Source organism: Myotis nattereri, assembly GCF_964212035.1.
Source record: "Myotis nattereri genome assembly, chromosome: 14".
NCBI classification, from domain to species: domain Eukaryota; kingdom Metazoa; phylum Chordata; class Mammalia; order Chiroptera; family Vespertilionidae; genus Myotis; species Myotis nattereri.
The window spans coordinates 14949712-14970591 of record NC_138089.1 but is presented as its reverse complement, the minus strand read 5'-3'; the positions used below and the strand labels follow the sequence as shown (position 1 = coordinate 14970591).

Below are 20880 nucleotides of genomic sequence, written 5' to 3'. Positions count from 1 at the left end.
TGCAAACACCCATCAAATCATGAGTGTCCTTAGTCCCCAGTAGTAAAAGAGGACCACCTCCATTTTAACACCACCCGGGCATGTATTCCAGCCTGTGGTTTTAAATCTTTGTGAATGTTATGGAAGATCTGTGACGGCTGAGGAAGTTACTGGGCCTGGAAAAGATGGGAGAGGGGAGGGGGGGACAAAGACCCTTTAAGGATGAGTGCAGGCAAACACCTTGTCACTGCAGCTCTTCTCCAAAGGGCCTGCTCACGGAGGCGATCTTGGTTTGGGGAAGGCAAAATAAAAACTTAAAAGGGTTAAAAAAATTTAGGAAAGAAACAAGAGTGACCAATAACTTAGCAGAAGGCTTAATTTTTTTCTTCTGTGTGTGTGTCTGTAATGTAGGAAATTGAGCAGGACACGAGTAACTCCTCATTTTGTTAGGAGGACAGTGGGAAGTGATGTCTGATGTTATGGGATAAAGTGTGTTGTGCCCCTATCCTTGCCTAGAATCCCTATGTTTAAGTCCTAACCCCCAATACCTCAGAGTAGGACTGTATTTGGAGATTAAGTCTTTAAAAGAGTGATTGAGTTAAGGTCATTCAGGTGGACCCTAACCCAATGACTCATATCCTTACCAGAAGAGAATTCAGACACAGACATGTACAGCAGAGAGACCACATGAAGACAGTGGGGACAGCCATCTACAAGCCAATGAGAGAGGCTACAGAAGAAACTGTGATCTCCTTGACCTTGGACATCTAGCCTCCAGAATTGTGAGAAAATAATTTTTGTTGTTTAAGCCACCCAGTCTGTGGTTTACTAACTTTTAATGTGTTTGCATGATGAGCCCATAAATGAAATTGATTTACAGTTTTCTATTTTGTGGTGTCATTGTCAGACTTTGATATCTGTGTGATGTTTGCTTCACAAAAACACATCAGCAGTTTTCCTTCTTTGTTTGCGCTATGGGTAATTTCATTTTTTATAATTCTTTGACCCTGTGGCATATGTATACATTATCAAATTTAAAAAGGCATACATTTAAACACCCCTGCCTGTCTTCCAGCTACAGCACGTGCACAAACACACACACACACAATTCAAATGGTGGCATAACAGAGATAGTGCTCTGCCCTGTATCTTGCCTTTGCCCCTCTCATAACTTTGGAAATTGTTCCATAGCCACATATAGAACCTCTGCATCTTAACTAACTGCACGGTATTCCATTTTGCAGATATAAAATTAATCATATCAGTTCTCCTTTTAAATAGTATTATCATTAACTGTTCCTTAAAAGTTCAAAATCATTTGCTTCTGAAAGCATAAAGGCCTGAGGCTTTTTCAGATCCTTGATAATTTCTTAGATTTTTTTCAATAATATTAAAATTGTTCTCATTTCTCTTTGGTAAGCTTGGGTAACTTTTTTACCTATGAAAAATTCATTCCAGCAAGATTTTTAAAAAGTTGTATGCCAAACATTTTGCAAAGGTTCTCTGTTGGTTCTTTTCATTTCTTCCTTAGCCATGGTTCCTTCCCCGCTTTTCACTTGTAATTTTGTGTTTCTGTGCTCCCCTACCATTCCTTTGATTAACGCAGTGAATGGATTAGTTCACTGGGTAGCACTGTTCTCAGGGAAACAGAACTGGGGATTATTCATAATACCCACTGGATTTGTTTTTAAATAAGAAAAAAGTTTTTTAATCCTCACCCAGGATGTGTTTTTATTGATTTCTAGAGAGAGAAGAAGGGGAGGGGGAGAAAAACAGGGATTGAATCTGCAACCTAGGTATGTGCCTTGACCAGGAATCAAACCCAAAACCTTTTGGTATATGGGATTATGCTCCAACCAAATGAGCTACCTGGCCATGGCAGAAAACGTAATTTTTTACTTTATTTGGTTCTTTCTGCATTCCTTCCACATATTTTGCTATTCTTTTTTAAAAAAATATATTTTACTGATTTTTTACAGGGAGGAAGGGAGAGAGATAGAGAGTTAGAAACATCGATGAGCCGAAACTGGTTTGGCTCAGTGGATAGAGCGTCGGCCTGCGGACTGAAGGGTCCCGGGTTCGATTCCGGTCAAGGGCATGTGCCTGGGTTGCGGGCATATCCCCAGTGGGGGATGTGCAGGAGGCGGCTGATCGATGTTTCTAACTCTCTATCTCTCTCCCTTCCTCTCTGTAAAAAATCAATAAAAAAAAAAAGAAAAAAAAAAGAAACATCGATGAGAGAGAAACATCCATCAGCTGCCTCCTGCACACCCCTACTGGGGATGTGCCCAAGGTACATGCCCTTGACCGAAATCGAACCCGGGACCCTTCAGTCCGTAGGCTGACACTCTATCCACCGAGCCAAACTGGCTAGGGCTATTCTTTTAAATCAGATGTTAATTCCTTTAAGTTATGGACTAAAAGCTTATGTTCCTCCCAAATGCATATGTTGAAACCTAATCCCCAAAGTGATGGTGGTACTTTGAGGTGGGAACTTCATGAGAGTGGAGCCTCCGGAGTGGGGTTAGTATCCTCCTAGGAGCCCCCAGAGCTCCCTCACGCCTTCCTCCATGTGAGGACGCTGCAAGATCACCTCTATGAACCAGGGGCAGGCCCTCACCAGAGGTTGAATCTGCTGGCACCGTGATTTTGGACTTGCCAGCTCCAGAACTGTGAGAATAAATGCCTGTTGTTTATGCCACCCAGACTGGTATTCTGTTACAGCAGCCCAAGTGGACTGAAAAAGTTTATTTTTGTACTTTTTTGTTAGTTATTTGGGTGTAAGGCTATACTTTTTCTGCTAAGCACAGCTTTAGCTATAGCGCATAAGTTTATGTGTTATATTTTCATTATCAATGGCATCTAGATTTTTTTTAGAGTTGGGTTTTGAATGTTTCTTTAAATTAAGAGTTGTTTGTCAAAGCATTTTAAAATGTCCAGATTGTAAAATTTGATAATGAGTTTTAGTTTATTGCATTGCAATCAGGTGATGAGGACTTTGCTGTTTCAACCTTTTAAAATTTCCTGCAATTTCTCTGTAGCCTATTAAGGACATGTATCGCAAATTTTCCAAAGGCCCATAAAAAGATATATTCTCCATCATCAGGGTTTAAATTTAAATATTATCATCTTGTTCAACTTTATCAATTATTTTGTTCAGATTATATCTATCTACTTGATTTCCATAGATTCAGATGTTAAAATCCATCACGTTTCTGTTTATTTCTCCTTGCATTTCTATAGTCTGCACATTGTGTTACATTACTGTATCATTCTACACTGCATATCCTGAATTCCACACTTTAGAGGGGCCTCCATGTCACAAACATATCCCCACCGAAAATGATCAGAAAACATATCCGGGCCTCTGTCACTCAGGATTTGGTGGCTTCCGTACAACGCAGCCAGTAACTTCTACTCTTGTGCCTAATGCCACCCACACCCTGGGAAACCTCCTCTACCTTTCACTCAGGCCAAGTCTGAATGTCAGCAAGGGTTATGAGCTGTGGATTGTGCAACTGCAAAAATGTAGACAACAGAGGTGCACACTGCTGTGTGGTATGGGCAGCGCAAACTTGGGTGAGAGGTGGACAAATCAATGTCAGATCCTTCCTCCCCAGCAGCATGAGTGCAACGGATTCCTGCCTAAGGAACTCAGTTCCCAGGACGCTGCACAGCTATTTCCTTTCACAGAACTTTCTGGCGCCACTTCATAGTTTTGGAGGTCTCACAAATTCCAGCAGCATTCGCAACTGATGCACCTAATAGCTTGGGCACATTTTTGCAATATTAAATAACACACTCTCCTCAAGTCTGAATACATGTAGGTGGCAACATGACTTGCATAAAACCAGGTATCAATTCTTTACATTGGCAAATATATAAACATTTGAACACAAAATTGGAAATCGTTTTATCTTCATAAAAGTATTTAGTAAGATTTAATTAAAATGTCAAAAAATGAAAAAATTAAATCCAGCAATTTAATTGACTTAAAGATTTTATATTGGTTAATATATTCTGCATTTTGCCTTTTAATTCTAATATATCATTTTCAATTTTTATTAAAATATAACTTTTTTAAAAACATTCAAAAATAATTTTAACTTTCCCAATTTTATAATTCATTTAAATGCTTAATGAAAATATATTCAAATTTTACACACTGTGAATACAAATGCAGGTTAATTTTTAATTCTCTCGACCAGGAGTCAGCAAACTTTTCCTGTATAGGACCAGAGAGTCAACATCGCTGCTGCCCCTCTCACCTCTGCCCTTGCAGGACAAGAGGAACTGCAGATAGATGTGACCCCAGGCCTTAGATCACTCCTGTCTGTAGAGGCAAACTATGCTTACAAAAAGTTGACTATAACACTAATTATTTTACTAAAATAAAGATTAACAGAAAAATAACTTATTTGGAAAACTTATTAGTAATTTATAAATTATTTCTGTTTTTTTAAATATTCTTCCAAATACCATAAGCCTAATAAGTAACAGAATACGTACAATAGTAATTAAATTCAGTTGTCTCTGATATTTTTCCAATTTTCAGTCATATAAAAATCATAGCTCCACCTATACCTTTACATTTTTGTTATTAAAAAGTTATATCGACATTCCTGTAACAGTTTATTAGCTGGATTTATAACTTTCAACTATTTAGACAGATGGTATGTGGCCTCCATTTGTGTCTTAAATCAGGCTCCCTAGAAGTAGAAGCTGAGACGGGCATTCTTGCAGAAGTAATTGATTGAAGGAGTGCCCTCAAGAGAAAGCTGCAAAGAAAGGAGAGTGTGGGGTGGGCCAGAGAGGAAACCAAGAAAATCTGTGGCTTCAGCTGAGCCTTCGCCCAACCCCAGGAGGAGCTCTGGGATATGCATGGCAGCGCAGAGCTGGCTCCCCTGACAGCTTCCGTGAGGCGGTGACCATGGAGGTCTTTGGCCAAGAGTATAATTCTATTGGGAAGCATTCATCTGTGAGACCTTAGCATCCAACACTCCAAGCAGCTGGGGCATGGGTGTGCGGGCCCAGAGAAGTAGATCATGGCGGGGCACCAACAGCATCCTCTATGGAGGGAGACCCAGAGTAAGGATGTGTCCTCAAGTGACCTCCACTGTGGGTGACTGGGATTCAGTCTTGCTTGGACTCTCTGACACACCTATGTGCTTCAGATGTATATGAAGAATGCGCTTTCGAATTATTTGAACAAACACGGAGGAGGAGAGCATTTATTCAGGAGTCGAGTCCCCCACTAGGCAGGGGTTACTCCAAGGTTTATGACTCTCTCACACTTCCAGGCTGCCAGGCCCCCACCGGGTGTCAGAGAAGCTCTAGGGCAGAACATGGTGCAGCTTAGCAAGAGGCTTCAGGTCTGGCCTGCCCGAAGCTGGTTCCACAGCGATGGCCCCAGTAAAATCGTGAGACAAGAATCTGAGGTGGGCCACACGAAGTGTCCAATACATTAATTAGTTCCCCCGGATCTTTGCAGAATATGGCTAATCCGTCCTGCTCTTGTGTAACTTTCACAGAACTACAGTTGTCCTCTCCATGCTCCTCTTACACTTTTGGACTAACTACCTAATATCCATTTTCAGGACATGGGGCCTTACAGATCAATATTGGGTAAAAGAAAAGTGATAACTAACTTATCGATCTCATGGCAATAACTAGCTCTCTCTACTTTTGTTAAGGTCACTAGAATTGATGGTATTATTTCATTATTCAGTGATAATTATATATGGAATGTTTCATTTAAAAATTCAGATAATTTGTATAGTGAGATAAAAAACAAACTCCAATAGGCTCAGTATACTGGTGATGATTATAAAGTGCGCATATTGCAAAGTGGTCCCTGAACACCATTTTTAATGGCAAACAAGGATTCCTTCCCCCAACAAATTAAGCAAAAATGATAGGCTCCCACATTGAAACAAATCTGTAAGATTGCCTTCAGTTCACATTCATTAAGAAGTATTGTTCTTGGGTGTTAGAAACATGTAACATCCAACCTTCTTGTTTAACAGAGCCCAGCAAGGACTCCAATGCACAGGTCTGGTTGTCATTATGAAAGAATTTCTGCCAACAAGTTACAGTCAGCTTCCTATCATTCAATCATGTCGCTACTGGAAATAATTTCGTGGTAATTGGCATATTCTAGACAAGAGAAGACTGCAAACGGCTGCCGGAATCATTAATGATTTGTGCTGACTTTCATGGTAAAAGTGACAATATATTAGTTTACCAGATGCTGGATCAAGCCATGGGCCATTAACGGAGGGTGTTCTGGGAATGTTTTCACAACAAATCCCAGCTGGTGTATTTTCAGCTCACAGACATAATCGCATGCATCCCACAGCAGATCCACCACAAGGCTGTCAGATACATCACGGCCTCATTATCAGCTCTTATTCCTAAAAGTAACACATTGTCCTGCCGAGACCCCAAATATTAAGTGAGCATTTAAAGAAACTGCACGCTGCACTGCCTTAAAAACCATTTACAGCACTCAAGTGTTCCAAACGTCCTTCATTGACAATGTTGCCTCAATGTTCGCAAAAAAAGCAAAACCGAATTCCTGTCCTGCCAGGAGGCTTTCAGGCCGAGTCTCTTAGGGACAGGTGTCGGTTTGTCAGTCAAGTTAATGTGCTGCATTCAGAAGAACAGAGGCACCGGCACCAGGTAAGCAGGTTAAAAAAACACTGACTCCAGGAGATTTACTGTACACCACATTAGCAACCCGGCGACTCCCATTTCTCAGCAGTCTGCTGCGCAGACATTCCCTGAAGAAGCCTCCATCTTCCCGAACCTTCAGAACAAATGTACAGCTTATTTAAATCCCTTCTCTGTCTTGCCTATGCATGAGGCTCCTCTCCCCAATACTGAGCAATCCTATTTGAAAATAAAGGCACGTTTGCAAAACAAAACATAAATAAATAAATAAATGAATGAATGGACAGTTCCTGTTCTCACTTGATCTCATCACTGTTGCCAGTTCTCACGACCAGCTTATCCACCGGAAAATGTAAGAAAGCAAATCTTCCATTAGCACTTATCCAGCCAAGTGTGACTTTCAAGAATCAAAACCCTGATGGGCGAGGCAGTGCCCTCGGTGTCCCTGGTGTGTTTGGACAGAACAGACCAGGGACACTCTTTCTTCCAGACTCCAACCACCCTCCAATGTCTTTTCCAGGCACCACCTTCGGAGCCTCCTCAGCCATCCTCACCTCTGAGACCAGCCTACACCGTTTTGTTGTGTTTGTTTGTTTGTTTGTTTACCTTAACTTCTTAATGCCAAACACGCATGAGCTCCCAGATTCATCAGAATTATTCCATCAAGGTGGAGGCTGCTGTCAACTGCCTGGCCACTGCCACTCTGCATCTGCGGGCCTCCTACACATACCTCTTTCTGGGCTTCTATTTCAACTGTATCAATGTGCTCTGGAAAGCATGGGCCTCTTCGTCCTCGAGCTGGTGAAGTGTGAGGGCGCTGAGCATCTCTTAACGATGCAAAACCAGCTCGGTGGCCACACCGTCTTCCAGGAGGAATGAGCAAAACTCAGAAAGCCATGGAAGCTGTCGTAGCCTTGGAGAGGAACCTGAACTAGGCCCTTCTGGAGCTGCAGGCCCTGGGTCCTAACCGTGCAAACCCTCAGCTCCATGACTTCCTGGATGAGCAGGTGAAACTCATCAAGAAGATGGGCGGCCACCTGACTGACCTCCGCAGGCTGCCGGCCCCCAAGCTGCACTCAGCAAGTATCTCTTCGAAAGAGATGACTAGGAGCCTTTGGAGCCCAGAGGCTATTGAGGGGCCCCTCTGCATTCCCCTGGTGTCTTGCTTTTGTCTGAGCCTCTCCCCAAAACTACCAGCCATTCTTTTAACCACCCTGTAGCCCTCTCCCATGTATTGGACCAAATGGAAACAATAAAGCTTTGTGTAGAAAAAAAAAAAATTGCCTGGCCGGATGGTCCTTAAAGTGCAAAGGCACCAGGTGAAGGCAACCAGGGCCCCCATTCTATTACCAGCTTGCATGTGTGACAGGGCTGCTGCAAGGACTGCCTATATCAGTGATGGCGAACCTATGACATGCGTGTCAGAGGTGACACGCGAACTCATTTTTTTGGTTGATTTTTCTTTGTTAAGTGACATTTAAATATATAAAATAAATATAAAAAATATAAGTCTTTGTTTTACTATGGTTGCAAATATCAAAAAATTTCTTTATGTGACACGGCACCAGAGTTGAAGTTAGGGTTTTTCAAAATGCTGACACGCCGAGCTCAAAAGGTTCGCCATCACTGGCCTATATGTACCGTATTGGTAATCAGTGCATTCGTAGCCAGCCACTGCCAAAAACAGGATGGCATTCTTCCATCATGATTAGGGGTTTTGTGAGCATTTTGGGGTGGGGGACACTTTCTCACTGAAGTCTCTTCCGCCCTATTCACGCTCATTCAGCTCTTTCTGGGGGAAGTAAAAGCTGCAGTGATAATCCCGTAAGTATGACTTGGAAGAGTATAAAAGGTGCAGTGTATAAGCGGTTGGATAAGGAAGCCTTTTATGTTGAGAGTCACTGAATGGGTAGTTGAGGGCAGCATGAGTGGGGAAGGGGCAGACTTTATTTCTACAGCAGTGAGAGAAGTGGGCGTACCATGGCAGTGCGAGTCCTTTAATCACCGATTACTCATTGTCCCTGCCCCTTGTTTCACCTTGCTTCTCGGTGCCAGCCAGCTCCTCACTGCCATTTTACTCTCAAAGGGGCAGGAGCAAGCAATGAGATTTTTGGTAGGGACCCAGTTTCTCGCTGAATGCCAACTCAGCCAGCTGGCACCGAACAGGCCGAGCCTTCTTCAGAGGGGGTTAGCAAAACCCAAATTAGCATGCTCCATTTTTAAAACTTGCTTTTATTTAAAGACTAATTCATGACAAACAATGGCTCCCCCACTGAGGTCTGGCACCCCGGGGGTTGGCACCCAACCAAACACATGCAACCAATTGCCACCCTGGGATGACACGCAACTAACAAGCTCCATTTTGAGGCAGGGGAGTCACTCAGAATGTAACCCCGGAAGGCAGCGGACACAGAAAAGCTCCTTTCATAACCCTGTCCTACGCTAACCATGGCAGCAAAGTGCCTGAAAAACACTTTTGTTTCCTGCACCGATGATTTATCTCCACGAATGTCTGCAAACATGGCTAACTTAGAGGAAGGCGATCAAGGGCACTGCGATCCCTCATGGTTACTGGAGGCAGGGGCTCTGCCCTTCTCTTTCCTCCAAGGAGTATAAGTTGCCCACTATCTCCAAGCTCTGCTCCTTGCCCTGTCTGCAAATCCACGGACACCTAGCACCTCCCTCAGACTTTGGTTTAGAATCAGTGGTTCTCAACCTGTGGGTCGCGACCCTTTTGGGGGTCGAACGACCCTTTCAGGGGGGTTGCCTAAATACATCCTGCATATCAGATATTTACATTATGATTCATAACAGTATGAAAATTACAGTTATGAAGTAGCAATGAAAATAATTTTATGGTTGGGGGTCACCACAACATGAGGAACTGTATTAAAGGGTTGCAGCATTAGGAAGGTTGAGAACCACTGGTTTAGATGATCAGGACTCCTTCATATAAGCAAAAGCTCTGAAGCCAGGATTCCTAGGTTCAAATCCCAGCTCCACCATTTACTGGTAATTGGTAAGTAATTTAACCCATCTATGCCTCACAAATTGCTTCCCTATCTATAAATTGGAATAATATTAGCATCTGCCTTGTCGGGTTATTATGAGTATGAATAAGTTAATTAATAATGGACATAAAATGCTTCCTAGGTATCATTACTCCTTTATTAAAGAAGCTCTTTGAGCCCGGCCAGTGTGTCTCAGTGGTTGCGCATCAAACTGGAAACCAATAGGTCACTGGTTCGATTCCTGGTCAGGACAGGTGCCCAGGTTGTGAGCTCAATCCCCAGTAGGGAGCATGCAGGAGACAGCCAATCAATGATTCTCTATCATCATTGATGTTTCTATCTCTCTCTTCCTCTATCTTCCTATCTCTCTAAATTCAATAAAAACTTTTTTTTTAAGTAGCTCTTTGAGTCTGAAAGGAAATACTCTGCATTTCAGTCACAGTGTACATATCCCCATGCACTTCCCAGGGTTTCTGCCTCTAGGCCTTTGCTGACCATTTCTTCCCCTCTTCAGCTGTCCTCCCTCACTGCCTATCCCTGCATGACCAGACCCCGCCTTCACTGCCACCTCTGCAGGGCATCTTCCTTGTATTCCAGTTGCAAGAAATCCCTGCACTCTTGGCTCACCACTGGCATTTCTGCAAACAAATGACAGTATTTTATGTGCCTTTTGGGGTGGGGGATATATTTCCTCTTCTAGACTGATGGCTCCTTCTAAGCATAATGTGTGAATAATTGGCACAGAATAGGCACTCAATGAATAGTTGTTGAATAAGTAGACGGTTGGGTAAAAAAATTGTTCTGCATAAATGAGTAGCTTTATACTATGCTTATGCCAGACACTACTAGCACTTAATGATAAGGACAATTTCTTAAGGACATTCGTAGTTTCTTTGGCTCAAATTAAGAGTTCAACTTAGTGTGTCATTGACTTAGGCTCACAAATCAAACCCACCAGGGGGATTTTTCAATAACTGTTTATGTCTTCTAGGGCTGCCATAACAAAATACTTCAGACTGGATGACTTCAATAACAGAAATGTATTCTTAACAGTTCTGGAGGGTGAAAGTTCAAGATCAAGGAGTCAGCAGATTTGGTTTCTCCTGAGACCTCTCTCCCTGGCTCGCAGAAGGCTACCTTCTTGCTGTACACGTGGTCTTTCTCTGTGCCTGTGCATCCCAGGTGTCTTTTCCTCTTTTCATAAAGACACCAGTCAAACTGGATTAGGGTCCCACTCTTCTGACCTCATTCAACCTTAACTACCTCTTTCTTTAAAGGCCCCATCTCCAACACAGTCTCATTGTGGGTTGGGCTTCAACATATGAATTCTGGAGGGACAAAATGCACTCAACATATACCCATAACACTCAAAATATAAATATTCTGGAAGTTACTTAAATCCACAGGAGACTTGGGGGGAGGGGTGGCCTTCATAACCCTCTGCTTATAAGGTGAATCCTCGCATTCAGGCCCTGATTATATTAGCAAAAACTTTAGCCAGTGGACACAGATCTGGCATCAAATATGTAACATTTTATTTAGATGAAAAACCCACCTCTCTTCAGAATTTGTGAGATTCAGTTAGGGGCTCAGCCATGCCTTCCTTACAGGTGGAAGAACATCAGCATCCCTGGCAGCAACCACAATCCAGTGACATTGGCTTCTGTTAAAGCCACAACCTCTCAAGAACAAGTAGAAACGTCCAGCTAAGCCCTCTAGTCTGCGGCTCACTTCCTATTTATCTGAATCTTATCTCTCTGAATACTAACCTAGAGCTTGATGTAGCCCAGAAAACTGGAACCAGATTCTCATGTCGGCATTCCTTTCTCCGTTTTCTCGTTCTAATTGCTGCTAACAGCACCCACCATCTGTACTAGATAGTCTGGCTTTCTCACATTGCTTCAAACCACTGCTTCCCGATTAGGTGGATCCCACACTTTAATCCATAAGCTGATGGCTCCCTTGGAGTGTGTTCTCATCCCTCTCCTAAAACACTTAACACCTTTTACCTGGTAGGATAATGGTATATACGTCTCTCTTGCCAGATTTTTGAACTAGATAAGGTTAGGATTGTGTTATCCGAACCAGCACCTAACGAGACATGGCACACAGCAGAGTTGCACCAAGAGTCTTCTGCCGTTCACTGAGACTTTGCCAGGATCCTCACAGTGCTGAGCACCAGATCACAAAGCCATCCAGCTCTACGAGGGGGGAGGTCAACGCTGGGAGACCAAATATCTCCCTCTGTTTTTAAGTCACAGGTTCCGGCCAGTTGACCCAGAAACATCCCACACCTCCACCACGACTTACCAATTTGTCTAAAATAATAAAGAGGAAAGTGAGAGGCGATTAGCTCCACTTCCATTTGCCAGTCAATCATCTCCTAAATTATTCATCAGTTGAAGTATTGCCAAGAAATGTGCAGGCGTCTCTCCAGAAGTATAAAGTAGTCATTTTCAACTGAACAATTAACCATTTTATCCATCTGGAAGTCTTATTTATGAAAAAGTGGATGTGGGAGGCATTTTTGCCCTTTTGAGTGCTGAGGGAGGTAAGGGAGGTGTAGGTGACATCTGAATGTGGCTTCCCTCCCATCCTCATGCGTTAATGACTTGGAGTTACAGAATCCTGTATTTAAAAAAGATGTTCTACAGTATTTCCTGACCAGTTAAGCATCTGTAACACTGTTCTTAATAGCATAACACTTCTGACTGATCATTTCTGGCAAGAATGAAGTGATCATTGCCACCATTTCTTCCTTATGATTGATTTAGTGAAAAGTAGCCCATAATTCATGCTTTCTTGGAGATTACATTCTAGGGGAGGAGACAGTAAAAAATGGAGGTAAATCAACGAAGAAAAGGGGCTAAGAAAAGAGGAAGATGGACATAAGAAAGATGTTAGTATCAGGAATCATAATCTATGGATCAGGAAAATCCTGAAACTAGGGACCTTATATGTAACCAAGTCCAAAGTATGAATATGGCATGAATTCAAAAGAGAAATATTTAGCTTTCAATTGACCTCAGAGACTCTGCATTTCCAGCGACATATACTTCTCTGTCTTCTATTCTAGTCATGTGTTTTTTCCCTACTATTATCACAATTTCTTAGGGGTAATTTTCTGAGCAAGAAGCATAGTGTGCAATTTGCCTTGTCAGTCTCAGCTAATGCTCATTAATGTTCCAACTTTTATATAAGTGATGTACTTTTAAAGGTATTGCAATATGGAGCTAAAACTAATACTTTTTCTTCTACTTTTTGGCATTTTTTAGAGGAGGGAAGGTGAGCAATAATGTTAAGTTTAGCTTCAACTGCATCTTCAGAAGGTTGCTTAAGCATATTTTGATGGCCTTGTCAATGAGAATGAAGTCCAGGACTGCTAGATACCTTTAATTTTGAAGTGTGTACTTTGGGGTATACATATATGACTTTCCTAGCACATTTTCCTTAAGAGACTTAATCCCAAGTTTTATGAAGGATATGTTATATTACACAACTATTAGATGTGAAGTCTTTGAAAATATTTTTGTATTTTTACATTTGAAATTATTTGGTAACATATAATCTTGCTTAATTTTAAACTTTCTCAACACTCACATGCATTTTCAGAAATTCGTAAGAAGTGAGAAAAGCTAACTCATAATGTAGCTCTTAATAAATTTAGTAATTAATGACAAAAGCATAATGTTCCCTTTTGTTGACATTTCATTAACTATCTACTTGTTCTGATTGTGTAATTTCTCCAAATACTGAAACCAAAATAATGCTTCTTTTCCTTTCAGTTCTCAATATTTTTCAAGGCTCGTGAAAACACAATGGCTCCAGTCGTTAGGTCTGAGTATCCAAAGGTGAAAGAAGCTGTGAAATGTCTGACCCATTCCCAGGTCTCACTCATATGGCACTTGGGGGTAGGTCCCCAAAATAAAGGTGATGCTACTGTACCCATGTACAAATGACTGTACTAAAATTCCTACTATTAACATAAAGCCCGCTGCAACCTTACTGTGATTTGTGCACTTTTGGCTGTAGTTCCACTCAACTTCACTCAAAAAGATAACCTTGCTTTTCTAGCAAATTTTTCAAACCCTAGTGCATAAGAATCAACTAGAGCTCTTGTTTAAAATGGAAATCCCTGGGTCCCTATATCCAAAGAATTTCATTTAATAGATCTAAGTAGAGCCAAGAAAGCAGAATTTTAATCTTCTGAAACCCTGAGGGTTTATACCCCTCCAGAGGAAACACTGGTTGATAACAGCTGCTGAATGAGTCTTGCCTTGAAATTCTGGACAACGGGAATCAACTTAGGCCCCTCTCTGGTTCTTTAGAACCAATCAGCTTTCAAAAAAGGTTCCCTCCAAAGATCTTGATTTATCTAGTCTGGGGTGAAGCTTGGGCACGGGTATTTTTTTTAAAGCTACCATATAAACAAATCAAGTAATACAGATGGCCTAAGAATGTTACCTCTTTAGCCCACCTACTGAGGCGATGAAAAGCCTAAACATCCAAAAGGAAAACAGAGCAGGAGAGACTAGAAAACAAAGACCCATTCAGCCCCAGCTGGGCCTCATGGTTACCGCACAGAAAAGTCTAGCCCTTCCCATTGGTTTTCATCGGCTGGCAGAGTGATTTAGTAGCTCTATTATAAAAGCAACTCCATTATAATTACAGTGTTTGAATTATAAACAAAACCAAAATGATGCAGAAGCAATAGTCTCTTAATCAAAACTGTAAAGCAAGGCAATTTCTAGCTGCAGTTAAAAGCAAACTCTGAGATATTGAGAGTAAACTCTCCAGGCCTTTGATTTCTGTCTCCTTCCTGTAAGAGTGACACCAGACACTTTTTCAATTAAGCAGTTTGACACCCGGAAGAAACCCAGAGTGCATGATTTAATGAGCACATAGTGTATGCATGGTAATGGGAAGGCTGACAGTTTGCTCATGTCAAACTGACAAGAGAGCACTACACATTAGTGAAAAGGTTTTATGGGCCTCTTTTCATTAAATAAGCTCTACAGTTCAGAAACATTCCAACTGTATTGGCAAAGCTGTCACTGCTTGTCCCGGGTGACCTTACTCTTTGTCACTCTCCAAGTCCTCAAGTCTTGACGAAAAAACTTACTTTTAGAAAACAGAGTGTGGACACAAAATAGGGACATTCAAAGGTTCTCCGATGTTGTCAGGGTTTATGTGGAGCCTCCTGAGCCATGACTCCATTGGTGATGCTACATTACACAGATTCTAACCCAGTGTGGGCCGATTCGTCACAAGCACTGACGAATCACCTGCATGAGCCGTACAAAGGATGCTTATCTGTTAAGTTATTCAACATTTTAGAAGCAGTGCAATGTACTGAAAAAACATGGGCTTTGGCGACAGAAAGGTAGGGGTTCAAACCCTGGCCAAAACCATTCTATGGCCTCGGTCAAGTGACATCACTTCTCTGGAAGAGAGTTTCCTAATTTGTAAAATGTGGACAATCACATCTACTTTGTATGGAGAAGATTGTACAATGCTTCTCACAGTAGCTATAATTTGGGGTACTGAAATAAGTTGACCAATAGAAGTTCAGAGTATGGAGTTTTAAGGAAGTTAACTATAGTCTGACTTTCCTGAAATTTCTACTGTGAACCTTATTTGGAGTTATAGAAGAAGAAAAACAATAGGCTAACATTCATGCACCAATGTGGTCTCATTTAAACCTATCAAGATTCTGAAAAAATAGGTGTTATTACCCCATTTTTATAAAATCTGAAAAACAGGAAGGGATCTTAGAATCATATGAAAATTTTCTTTTTTTAAAATATTACTTATTTTACTGGGGTGACATTGGTTAATAGGATCATATAGGTTTCGAGTGTACATTTCTATGATACATGATCTGTATCATGTGAAAAAAATTCTAACATGAAACATCTGTGTTTCCCTTTTTGCCCTGTCTACCAGAAAACTCAGAGTCAATTTTTGTGGTTGATGTGTATTTGCAACTCTATTAGGAGCAGTGGTAAGAGGATTTGTTTTCGAAATTTCTATTTATATTGTATTAATCTGACTTTAAATTGGCTATAACCACCACAAATGAAGTACAGATTTCTTAGCTAGCTAGTAAGGAAACAACAAGCAAGATTCCATATGTTTTATTAAATAGTTGTTGATTTTGTTAAATGATTGTTAGCTTAAAGTGATGTCTCTTAGCTCACAATTGAGTTAGTCCTCAAAAAATTCTGGACTCAAAAATACTTAACATGATCTCACTTGGAATTTTATCAGACAAATATACTCATTTTAATTATGGCATCTTAATGGAATGACCCTTTTATTAATAGTAATATGGTTGCATATACGGATACAATTTTATTATTTTTTTCCTGTTTGCCTCCTCTATTTTTTGTCCTCTATTCCTTTTTTCCTTTTTGGATCATTTTACCCACTGTACTTTTAGTGGCTGTTCTGGAGAGTAAAATTCTTGACCTTTCACAGTCTATTTAGAGTTAATTTCATACAAACTCATATAAAATTTGAAAGCCTGGCAAGTGTATAAGTCCATTTACCACCCACCCCCATCCCGCCATTCTTTATGCTACAATTGTCCTATGTTCTGCATCTGTACACAGCACCTTATAAACATCACAGTGTTGTGATTTTTTCATTAAAAGATTCAATGCATTTTAAAGATACTAAGAGGAAAAAATACTCTTTTATATTTACAATCTCTGACAGCCTTCATCCCGTCCTACAGGTGTAAGCTCCCACTTTATCTCACTTTAGCCTGAACAACTTCCTGTAGCATTTCTCCTGGTGCAGATCTGCTGCCAATGAATTCTTAGTTCTATCTGAAAACGTCTCCAATGTGCCTTTATCCTCAAGGATATTTTTACTACACATAGATTTCTGAGTATTTAACAGGTTTTTTCCCTCTGTATTTAAAAAACTGTTTCACTTTTCCTGGCCTCTGTAGTTTCTGATTGGATGTTAGCACGTATTTAAAGCTTGACCCTGAGAGGTAATGCACCATTTTTCTCTGGCTGCTGTTAGATTTCCTCTTGATTGTAGGTGTCCAGTTTTAGATGTGCCTGGGCATGGTTTTGCTCCAAATGTACCTGTTTGGGGTTGATGGAGTTTCTAGATCTGTAAATGTATGTATTTCACTGAATTTGAGATTTTTTAGCCATTATTTCTTCAAATATTTTTCTGTCCCATTCTCTTTCTCCTCTCCTGAGAATCCAATTACACAAAGGGTAGGCATTTATTTTTGTCACATAGGTCCCTGAGGCTCTATTCCTTTTTTCATTTAAGCAGTTTAAATCTTTTTTCCTTTGGAAAGAAAATTCCTATTGATCACTGTTCAGGTTCACTGGCACCTTCCCCATTCCTTCTAATGATCGAAGTCCACTCAGTGAATTTTATTTCAAATCTGCTTTTCAGTCTGGAATGTCCGTTGGGTTCTGTTTTCTGTTTCTGTGTTTTTATTCACTGTAAGTGTATTTTTCTGACCTTCCATTGTGTGGGGTTACAATAGCTTCTTTAAAATCCTTGCTAATCACACATCTGGTGAGCCTGGGATTCGTCTCAGATGGTTGCCTCTTCACTTCGGAGGATTTACATTTTCTCCGTTTTTCATATGTTGTGTCATTTTGGGTTGTATCATGAGATTGTATGAATACAAATATGGTGTGAAGCCTTAATGCTCTTTGAAGAACACTGATTTCTTTGTCCTAGCAGACAATTTCCCTGGTTACACTCAAATTGAAACCTCCCTTGGTTGGCAGCTCAAATCTCAGTTCAGGTCTTCTATATTAGCTGTGCTAGCAGGCGTGTGGCTCAAGGGTCAGTCAAAAATGTGGGCAATGGCCCTAGCTAATTTGGCTTAGTGGACAGAGTATCAGCCTGCAACTAAAGGGTCCTGGGTTTGATTCCAGTCAAGGGTGTATGCCTGGGTTGTGGGCTTGATCTCTAATAGGGGGTATGCAGAAGGCAGCCAATCAATGATTCTCTATCATTATTGATGTTTCTATCTCTCTCTCTTCCTCTCCCTTTCTTCTGAAATCAATAAAAATATGTTTTTAAAAAAAATGTGGGCAGTGTCTGTGCATAGAACTGTGAGCTTCCCTTGTCTGCCTCTCTCTTTTCCAGGATTCTAGCTGCATTTTCCAGGGACTACGCTTACCTTGAACTCTGTTCTTTGGGTTTTCAAACCAAAATGACAGTGGGTTTTCTACTGGCGTTAGCCACCTGGGGTCATGTAACTCAGCCTGCCTTTAGTCCACCAGTTGTCAAATGGGGAACTCACTCGGCTTGGTCCCTGCTTCCAAGTTCTGAATTTCAATGCCCCTCTAGCACCTGCTGGCTTATTTCCACTGTCCAATGGCACCAGGTAATTCCCCGCCCCCTTCTTCATAGTTGTCACCTGTGAGTGTCAGGTTTAGTAGAGCCATACTACAAACAGAAACAAGTAGAAACATTTAGAAAATGTTCCTTTGCTTTTCCTAGTTCCTCTGCTCAAAATACTTAGCCTCCACCCATAGCCTCATCAAGTGATACTGGGTTTCGGTTTCAAGTGAACAGACTCAGAGCTTCCCTGATCAACTTGCCAAGTACATGCGGAGATTTGGAAAGAAAGCACAGCACAAAGTGAAATGATAAACAGCAGTGAGATCATGCCCATCGATGGGCAGCATTCATCTCAGAGCAATGGGGCTTGTACAGGATCGTGGCTACAAAGATTATCTACATGGTATTTTTTGCCATGTTCTTTATTTTACCTTATTTTTTTGGTCTCAGATATCTCTATATCCTGCCTCATTGGAAACTTCAATAGGTAATGTACTAAGAGAAAGGGAATATTGAATATAACATCCTTAAATATCAACACAGAGTTGGTACATGCGCATTTCCTCCTAATAATATTCCTAAGACTTCCATTTCTTGAGAGGTTTTATATGCCAGGCATCTTGCTAATCATTTTACATAAACTGTCATTCAATCCTTCATAATCATTCTATGAGGTAATTCCTATAATCAGACTCATGTTATAGAGAAAGAAAGAAGAATTCAGAGAGGTTAAGTGAGCTGAGATCACACAGCACCTACCGAAATCCAAGTCAGTCATCTCAGAGGAAAAGCAGCAGAGAGTGTGTATCTGGGGCTCAGAGTACATGCCCTTTACTTTAGGTAAGAAAAGAAGTCTTTCCAAGCAGGAGGAATAAGTGAGGACTCTAACACTCAAAGTTATATTCTACAATTCCTCTTTCCACTAATCACTGGTATTAAAATGCCCCTCTTTTGGGTGCATATTTTATATTGACAGTTTTCGTGTGTGTGTGTGTGTGTGTGTGTGTGTGTGTGTGTGTGTGTGTTTAAAGCCTTGTTTCATGGCTTAAAAACAATAGCCAGAACAATAGCACAAGACCAAACAATTCCATGCAGAGACTCCAGTATAGAGGCTGCGATACCAGGGCTCCATGTCACCACACTTACTGTCCTCACACCTTCTGCTTTCCAGGTAAACTCTAAGGAGGCAGGTGGTTCAGCAGAGAGGAATCGGGCACATTAAGGAATGAAGACACCTCCTCCTCCCACCACAATCTGCATTGGGTGATACTTCTAGAAGATGCAGCAATGTCCCACAGTCTTATAAATTCTAGGAGCAATCCTGCCTAACTTGTGAACTTTGCATAAACCCAAGGGTGTGACTGTGGAATGAGAAAGGAAGGCAGGGTCAGCTGTTAGTAGGCAGGCAATGTAAAGTGGAAGCTGGAGACAAGGTCTTGACTAGAAGCAACCAAAGGAATACAGCACCTTTGTGTGCTGGCACAGGGCTGCTCAATGTCTGATTTACTAAATGTGTGAAATCGTTTGCTGAGACCTCACAGTGGGAAATATTGCTAAGGGAGTGAAGATGAGAAGGGGTGACAGAAAAGGACAGGAGTGTGTATATATGCATGAAATCCAGGAGGGGTGACGAACACAGTCTACTGACATCATGCCAGGGAAATTTCACCACATTAGCTCATTTCTGCATACTCAAGATAGCCAGTGAAACCATTCAAAGACACAGGAAGACAAGGGACTAGTTTGCCCTCTCTTCAAGACTTTTTATAAGATTTATCCTTCGTTGTTGCTAACACAGGCCACTAAGACTTACTCTGGCCAATGACAGGCCCACCCGCTTTCAGAGATGTTTCATATCAGAAGCATCCTCCTGCTGCTCCCAATTTCATTCCAATTCCACAATCACGCTCAAAGCCATGCAGAGAAAACAACCTGACCCTAACTGTTTAACCTGACATTACACATACCAATTATTAAACGTGTGTCGCTGTCTGGTGAGGGGAGAATAATGTAACAACATGTCAACCAGGTCACAGGCTACACTTCACAAAAAGCAAGGGAGTGGTTCCTTCAAAACGTGAAGGCATCAATCTTCTACTAAATTGACATAATATTTATACCCCATTTTAAAAACGGCAGCTACAAATAGAAGTCGAGAGAGGGTCAATTCTCAAAGGGAACAAGCCCTGAGAAAAGCTGTTTTACGTTTACTATTATAAGGATGCCCATAGTACGTCAATTATAACAAACTCTGTTAAAAATTTAAAAGTAAATAAATGCTACCTCTCCAACTACTGTTACCTCCTCGGTGCTCAGTGGCAGGATGCAGAAAGCTTTCACAGAGGGTAGAGGCAGGCAGGTGGTCCTGGGATACCTATACCAAAAACAAGAGATTCGGATGATTTCAGCAGTGACCTGAATGGCTTCGAGGTACAACTCCATTAGGCGCATTCCCCACAAAGACAGAGTTAGCGGCTGCACTGGTATGGGTAAAGGACAGAACACAGGCACACACATGATCTCCGTAGACAGAAAATTATTCCGCATGAGAGAGACTGTGGTTCAAGACTGGCTTATGCGACTCACACAAGGTCACATGAGGGAGAGACAGAGTGGAGCCTGGATACTCCGTCTTCTCATTTCTGTTCTAGGACTGTTCTCTGCATTATGCTCCCCCCGCCCTCCCCCCCCCCCCCCGCCCTCAGAGCTACCAGTCCCGGCACCGGGCACTGGGACTTTGTATTGTACAAAGAGACGAGGCCAACCCATGAGTCGGGTAGGAAGAGTTCTCTGGCTTTGTGGTGGTCTGCGCCAAACCATCTGTCTGAAGAGTATTCTGTGGGTCACTTTTCTTCCTTGGCTTTGAAACCCTGGTGTCCACAGACTC

The 20880-nt window shown here is 41.5% G+C and overlaps 1 protein-coding gene across 1 annotated transcript in view; it reads right to left on the bottom strand.

Moving 5' to 3' along the window:
• FHIT (fragile histidine triad diadenosine triphosphatase) overlaps nt 1–20367 on the bottom strand; it is a 951724-nt gene extending 931357 nt beyond the window's left edge. The window contains exon 1 of the mRNA XM_081105853.1: nt 20277–20367. The gene's annotated coding sequence lies outside the window, so the exon portion shown is untranslated. The remainder of the gene's footprint in view (nt 1–20276) is intronic.
• Between the last annotated feature and the right edge of the window lie 513 nt (nt 20368–20880).